Source organism: Suricata suricatta, chromosome 2, assembly GCF_006229205.1.
Source record: "Suricata suricatta isolate VVHF042 chromosome 2, meerkat_22Aug2017_6uvM2_HiC, whole genome shotgun sequence".
Classification (NCBI taxonomy): Eukaryota; Metazoa; Chordata; class Mammalia; order Carnivora; family Herpestidae; genus Suricata; species Suricata suricatta.
The window spans coordinates 180,300,794-180,308,102 of NC_043701.1; the positions used below are offsets into that span (position 1 = coordinate 180,300,794).

Consider the following 7,309-nt stretch of genomic DNA (forward strand, 5'->3'; position numbering starts at 1 on the left):
GTGGCCCGAGTCCCTTGTTTAGCCGTGTACTTTAGGAGTGTGGAAAATAGCTGTTCACAGTTAACACCAGAAGTGCTCATTAAACTGATTTTCTGTTGGGAATGATTCCCCCAAAATGTCTCAGGCTATCAAGTAGCTAAAATTCTATCAGGAATATGATACCCACTGAGTTACAAGTTATAAGAAATGATACTTGAAATAAAGGCTTTGCAGGCAAATTAAAATAGTAATAATTTCAGTTAATGTAATGATCTCTCTCCTTTTTTTTTAAATCCCTTAATATCATTCAGCCAAAATTACATATTTGGGAAAAAACGAGCTACTAAAGAAGATTTCCTAATTGTATGTAATATGCCTGAAGGCATATTGCGGATGTAATTCAGATGCCTGGACACAGAGGAAGATGGCTCCGATGATAATATTGTGCAGTAGAACTACATTTCAGTCCCCGACAGTCATCACGTAAAATGACTTCCCGGAGAAAGGAAGCCGGGGGTATGTCGCAGCTTCCGCAGTGAACTCTGGAATCCTGGCTGTCCTCTGGAGACCAGATTTTTACATGTACAGGCTTCTCCGTGAGCTCCCAAACCTTACAGATCAAATTTTGACATCGAGCATCCCAGTATTTTGCAAGCGATGGCACTTATTTCCCCAGAAACTCAATGCAGTCTCTTGCTGTCTTTGTTCTGCTGATGCCAATGTGGCATTCTCTCCGCCAGCTCATTCTGGCTCGGCCTTGTCTCCTCTGCGGGCAAAGCCCCAAAGCTGTTTCTTGAGGTGGAAGAATTACTTAAACCAAGCATGGATCCCTTATGCTATTTACAACCAGAAGTAACTGTTTTAAGACTTTTTTTTTTTTAATTTTACATTGTTGTGCTGCGTGGGAGCTGCTGTCAAGCAATGTATCAACTGAAGTCTTTCCGTTGCTATAGTTCAAGGGCCACCGTAGCTTGCGTAGAATTTCCTATTGGTGCTCATGTGATCTTGACAATGACTAAAACTATATTCTAAGGTGTGATCTAACTCAGATGAGTATGTTTAGAATATTTCTTTTTTAATGCTCAGGGTCCACAAACCACACTGGCCAAGGCTCATATAAAAGTAGGTATCGTCGTGGTCTCTCCACCCCCGCCCCTGTCCCCAAATCCCATGGTTTCTTTTCTTGGCCTTGCTGGCTCAGGAGTCAGATTCCTTTATCTCTGATAGGTTGATTTTAGTCTTCCTGAGATAAAGGCTCAAAACCCATCTGGGCCATATTGTCGTGAGCTCTGCTTTCACAGCAGCCCCTGAGCTCATGACGGTGCCTTCTTCTTCAGCAAGGCTGGTTCCTTTTCCTTCCTCCCGTGTTTCTTTCATGTTGGGCTAAACGCGTTCTGCGGGGGCGGCTGGGACATTGGGTCCCTCTATGAGTCCTGGTTGGCTTCTGCGAGAGCCATAGCTCCAAATAGGCTTCTCGGCTGGTGAGTCTGAGCTCGACAGTTCAGCCTCCCTTCTAGGCCTGCAGTCAGTTTACGCCTATCTCCCCAAGCCCTCAGAGCCAGCTTCATGATGGCTTTTCATTTGGATCTTGGCACTAGCAAAGGACAGCTGTGGGCTTTAGCCCGTCGTTTGGCCAGGGTGGTCACTGGGTTGGGCTTAATACATCTGAGGGAACGCCCCGAGGTGGGAGGGCAGGAAGGAACAAACTTGTTTCTCTGGCCCCAGTCAAAATTCTCTTCAATTGTTTCCAAACACTTGGGGAGACACTCAGTGTTCAGGATCAGCTTGGGCTCAAGTCTTTCCAGAAGACAAAGGAAGATGAGGACCCATTCTTCCCTTCAGGGCAGGTTTTGTAAGAAGACCTTCACTTCACCTCAGCAAAGGCTGGGCAAGATGCCTTCAAAGCCCAAAAGGCCCCCTGCATTTGTTTGTTTCCTAGAAGAACCCACTGAATAATGGGGCCCTCCTAGCTCAGAGGAGGGTATGGTGGGCACTAGCTGGCATAGGGAACTTTGGACACTGTGTGAACATCAGGCTTCGTTTCCTTCTCAGGTGACAACATAATGCTTAGGCCAAAGTCAAGAATTAGGCTGAACTGGATTGGTCCAGACCACACCTGACCTGTTATCATTTCATGCTATCACAGAGCTTCCCTCCTTCTTTATCCTCTGTGTGAAATAAAGATGGTGAGTATAACCCTTTCTCCTCTCACGAGGGAAGGCATTTAGGTAGACATTTGTTTACTCGGTTTAACCTCTTGTTTGTTGAGCTATGGGTGCATAGCCTTCCACCTGCAATGGGGAAGGAGAGAGAGAGACATTCATGTCATGGAGGACTAGGGCTCTGAATATGTAGGATTTGATTTGTCACTCCAGAGCCAGTGCTCCTTCGTTCTCACTTGACTCCTCTGCAAAGAGACTTGACATACATCAGAAAACCTCTAAGGGCTTCCCAGTTTTGTTGAGATGGGCAGATCAGAAAAGGGTTGTGAAAGCTCTCCGAAAGAAGTCTACTGACATGTTTAAGGAACGCCTAGTGAGCAGCAGACTATGTGCCAGACACGGCTAAGTCTCTACAGACTAGAAATGAAGAAGAAGACCCTGGAGACCGGTGCTTTCAGCCACTGAGAGGGAACATTACAGCCTCCCAAAATAGAGCATCATCATAAGTATCGTCTTCAGTGAGGGACTTTTAATCAGTCTTCCATGTTGCTTCAGGTAGCTTAATTCCAAGTAACGATGCATATGTTTCTTTTCCTCCACCTCTGCCTAGTTTTTTCCCTTACTTCTTCTTCCTTCAAATCTGAAGTAGTGCCGGGGAAATAGAGTGGAGTCGGTACTGGGAAATGTGTCAGGGATCAGGAAAGACTTGTTGCAGAAGGGCCATCTCGGTTGAGCCCTGAAGCTTGAACTGGATTTGATGAGGCCAAAAGGGGACAAGTGACAGAGGCAGGAGCCCAGGCTGAGAGAAAATAGCATGTGCAGAAGCCCAAGGATGAGAGAGAACACTGGACATTTGGAGAAAGGACAGTAATTTGAGGTCATTGTAATAAAGAGTCTAAAGGATGGAGGGAAAAGAGATGAAAAGGGTGAACATTTCAATTATCTGGATGACAGGTGCGTGGGAAAGAAGTTAGGTTTGCTCTTTGCAGAAGCCTCTGTGTTTAGCTCCAGGGGCATGACTAGAATTCAAGGATGGAAATTCCAGGGAAAAGGACATTGGCTAAAAATGGAACTACAGTAATGGCTTCCACTTAGTCCTTCCAATATTCCAGATACCACGTGAAGGATTTTATATCCATTACCTCATTGGATCCTCAAAACAACGCTATGAGGTGCTGTGTCATGAGAAACCAGACTCAGAGAGGTTAAATCCACTAGCTCAGCCTCACACAGCAAGGACAGGGTAGAGCTCGGATTCCAAAATGGCTCCTCTTGGTCGCCACCCTCAAACTGCTTCCTTTTGAGGAGTGTGTTCTTACAGAACAGATGCGTGGCTCTGAAAGTTTCCCACACTCCTGGGAGACTGTAGAGGGTCCAAGCATCAAGAGAATCAGTCACCTTCTGACGATCTTCTCATTGTGAGTTTCAGGGATTCAGTGACACGTCAACAGTTGTTAGATACAGAAAATAACCCTGAGAGACAACCACCTTCTGCATTTCGGGCAGCTTTATGTCGTGTGTGATGGGCCCCCCTAGGGCACCTTTAAGGGGGGCGTTCTCAGGCTCCATCATTGCAGAAGAGAGCACTGAGAGTGAGGCCGAGTGAAATGGACCGAATTAGGGCAGCTCAGCCCTCCAATAAAGACATGCATCTTTCACAAACATCTGCTTTAGCTAATGCTGGCCTTGGGCAGTATTAAATTATGTATTCAGCTCTTAAACTATCACAGATTCATGTTTCAAGAACATAACCATGAGAAAATATTGCACCACTAGCAGAAACAAAACAGCTCTGCTCATTTTGCATGAAATTTTTTTTGGTGAATTTCTATAATAATTCTTCATTCTCTTTCAAATTAAAGGGCATTGTGGGAGACCAAATAGGTTAGGATGCATAGGAATTTTTTTCTTCTATTGACTTATTGAAAAAAGAATAAAAAATTGCCTTTTTTGCTCACATTCAGTGAAGGATATCCAAATAGCAAATAACAATAAGTTACACAAGGAATTTGGCCATGTTGGAAGTAGAGAGAGACCTTAGAGAGGGTTCCAAATGTGTTTTCTAGAACTGCCTCTTATTTATAATGAAGTGCTTCTCTAAGGTCAAAAATCATGATTTCTTGAAATATACGCTAGATGGGCTGGCTCCTACTTCCATCCCAACATTTTCTTAAAGCACAAACGGTCATGGACTATCACAGTATGAGGACTTTACCTGTGAATTTGAGAGAGAGAAGAGAGAGGGAGATGTTAGGGAAGGGATGAGGACTCTGTGTCATCAACTCTGACATATTTAGTCATTAGTGGTTAGAAAATAGTATTTGGAGTTTATCAAAATGTGTGCTTCTCAGAAATCTCAAAAATATTAAACATTCAGGGTCTTCAACAAAGGTGTCCTTTGTGATGGTAACCCTGTATCCTTAACCCTGATGGAAGATATTTACCATTGTGACGATGAGTGCGGTGACCTTCTGAAGCAAACTCCAAAATCATTGATTGTCCCCTCCCTGTAGCTGAGACAAGACCGTTCATTGCCTGTCCCTTTCCCCTCTAACACATAGTGACGCTCATAACTTCTAAGTACTTGCTCAGTTAAAACCTGGCATTCCAGACTCCTTCTGGTTCTTTCCTTTCTTTCATGAAGGAAAAAAAATCCCTCCCACCTATATATCAACAGCATGTGCAGAGCATACACTCTTAAAAAGTTGTGATAAACCGAATTTTTGAAAATCGTATTCAAAGGTGTTACTTTCGCAGCAATCATTTCCTACCTTACTCCTTCCATAAATATTTAAATACATTTTTAGATTATTCTTGTTTAAAGAAAGATATACCCATAGCCTTATAAAAAAGGATCTTTCTGGCAACTTGAACATGTAGTCGTTTACAATAATAGTAAAGAGTGTACAGTAAGTGCCCTGTAAGTAACAGAATATCTCAGCTGGCATAATCATGTCAGGGAGCAGGGAGGTGGACAGGTGATTTTTCTTGGGTAGAACTCAACCTGCGAATGCCGGCCGGGTCCAAATGAGGCAACTGCCGCGGGTCAAGGTGGGGAAGACTAAGCTGTACAAAGACAAGTAGAGCTGCGGTAAACTGAAAACCTCTCTGCTCATTTCCTCTCCGGTGTGAGGTGCACAGGAGAGGCATTGATCTTTGCCAGCCAGTCTTAAACACAGTCTGTCAGAAGACAGTGAATTAAACTCGGCAGAAGCGTGCTTGCTCCCGGCTGCCTGGGAAGCAGGAAGGGTTTGGCACGGGGGACACCCAGACTGATGGCGTCTACAGGTGGGCAAGTCGAGGGATGGTGATCTGTGCCTGGAGGTCGTTAGACTTCCGGACCTGACCCCACCCAGACCCGCAGGAAGTGTCTCAACTTGGCGGCCCAACCCCCGGGGCCTTTCTGACTCCTGAATGACTCTGTCCCAGGGATTAAGTGGCTGGAGGAGACCCAATTCCGGGTTCTTTTTGACAATGACTTTTCTCTCTAAGGCCTTCAGCTAGTCTACGCGACTGTTGTATCGCATCCATTAAGTCAAGCTGTCCAGACTCACACGAGTGTCTTCGTCAACCACGTTATTCCTCCAAGTCAGCACAAAATTTGAGATTTGTAGGATGTCCTGCCGATATTTCATTTCCCTGTTTCTCCAAGAGACATTTTTCAGGTTGAGTATTTGTCTGTGTGTGTTAAAACTAGAGACGTCTGTCAAAAATGTTTCATTTGGAATGGTTTTTGTGTTTGTCTTCTCATGGATAGGGAAATGTTTTATTTTCTTTACTGTGTGTCTGCCTTCATCTGGCCAAGACTGAGCCTTCCCATCTACCCCCAGTGATTTAGAACAGAGAGGAAATTAATATTAGGGCTTTGTTTAACAGCACCACTATATCTGCCATTAGACAACTTTTACTTCCTCCCTGAGAAGAGAAACTGTCTTTCCTCAACCAAAATGTCAAATGAACAGAGGCCTTAAATAAGAACACGAATCTGACCTTTACCAGATGTCTTTATTCTTTAACATTTCTCAAAGATACACTCTTGAAAAACTTGAGGCTTACTGCTCCCTAGCATGGATGGTTCATTGTCTGTTGGGTTCCAATATGCCAGGGGCTTTCTCATGTGAACGGAATGCCTGTTTCCGTCATAACAGAGCACAATTATTGATTCACCTAGCAGAGCAGAGGAAATCATTTTTAAACTAAAAACATAAAGTGGGTTGTGTGTACCACAAACTTCCTACCACCAAAGCCGGCCGGAATCTTACTCCGTAAGTAGAACCAGACCCTTACTCTGTTCTCTGCCCTGCAGAAAAACGACATGGCTCTTAGCTCTAATGGCCTTTTAGGCTTGTCGCCAAAAGAAGTTCCAAAAAAATTTCCCTGGTCCCCAGTTGCCCTCTCAGCCCAGCCCTCTGTAAGCAGGGAGCAGAGTCCCGTCGCTGGAGAGCACCCAGAGCTGGCTCCGTGAGGCGGAGGCCAGAGAACCACTCCACACGGTTGGGAGGAGAAAACAAGGAGCCCCGTGGCCACAGTGAGTCAGACGTCGGACAGGTCAGCGCGTCCCGGCGAGGTGGGGCTGAAGGAAACTCCAGCGGGGCGCCAGGGGCCCTCTTCACCCATCACTATGTTGACCTCTTGTTTCTGTCTTCAAGAAACAAACACAGCTTATTATTATTATTATTAAACATTTGAGCTTTTATCTGAACATTTCCAGTCTTGGGTCCAGACTGTGAAGCAGAGAACACCTCTCTAATTCCTCACGGGGATCTTGAAGCTAAAGGGATTTCAGGGAGGATCTAAGAACATTCAGGAGTAACATCCATCCATCCTTGCCTAGACCTTCCCCTCTCCGTTAGCTCCAAGGAAGGGCATGTACCAGCCACCCGTGTGACAACTCCATCGTTCACTGGTTTTCCTCTCCAAAATTCTAGATTCTCTCCTCATTCATTCCATGACTATTTATGTGGTACTGGGCACACGAAGAGATCCCGAGGCTGAATTTCATTCAGGACCTGACCTTAGAGAGCTTAAAGTTACCCAGCGAAATCAGAAGATGGCAAAAAGGACTGGGTAGCCATCATGATTTGTTCAAATTCGTGAGAGCCACTAGGAAGGCCCCAGAGGGACAGCGGTTCTGTGGTGGTCAAAGATGGCACCAAGGAGGAGCCAGC

The 7,309-nt window shown here is 45.1% G+C and overlaps 1 long non-coding RNA gene across 1 annotated transcript in view; it reads left to right on the plus strand.

Moving 5' to 3' along the window:
* Positions 1–422: 422 nt before the first annotated feature.
* Positions 423–7,309, plus strand: part of LOC115285985 — a 10,868-nt gene continuing 3,981 nt past the window's right edge. The window contains exons 1-2 of the long non-coding RNA XR_003905791.1: positions 423–1,101; positions 2,032–2,165. This is a non-coding gene — a long non-coding RNA (uncharacterized LOC115285985). The remainder of the gene's footprint in view (positions 1,102–2,031; positions 2,166–7,309) is intronic.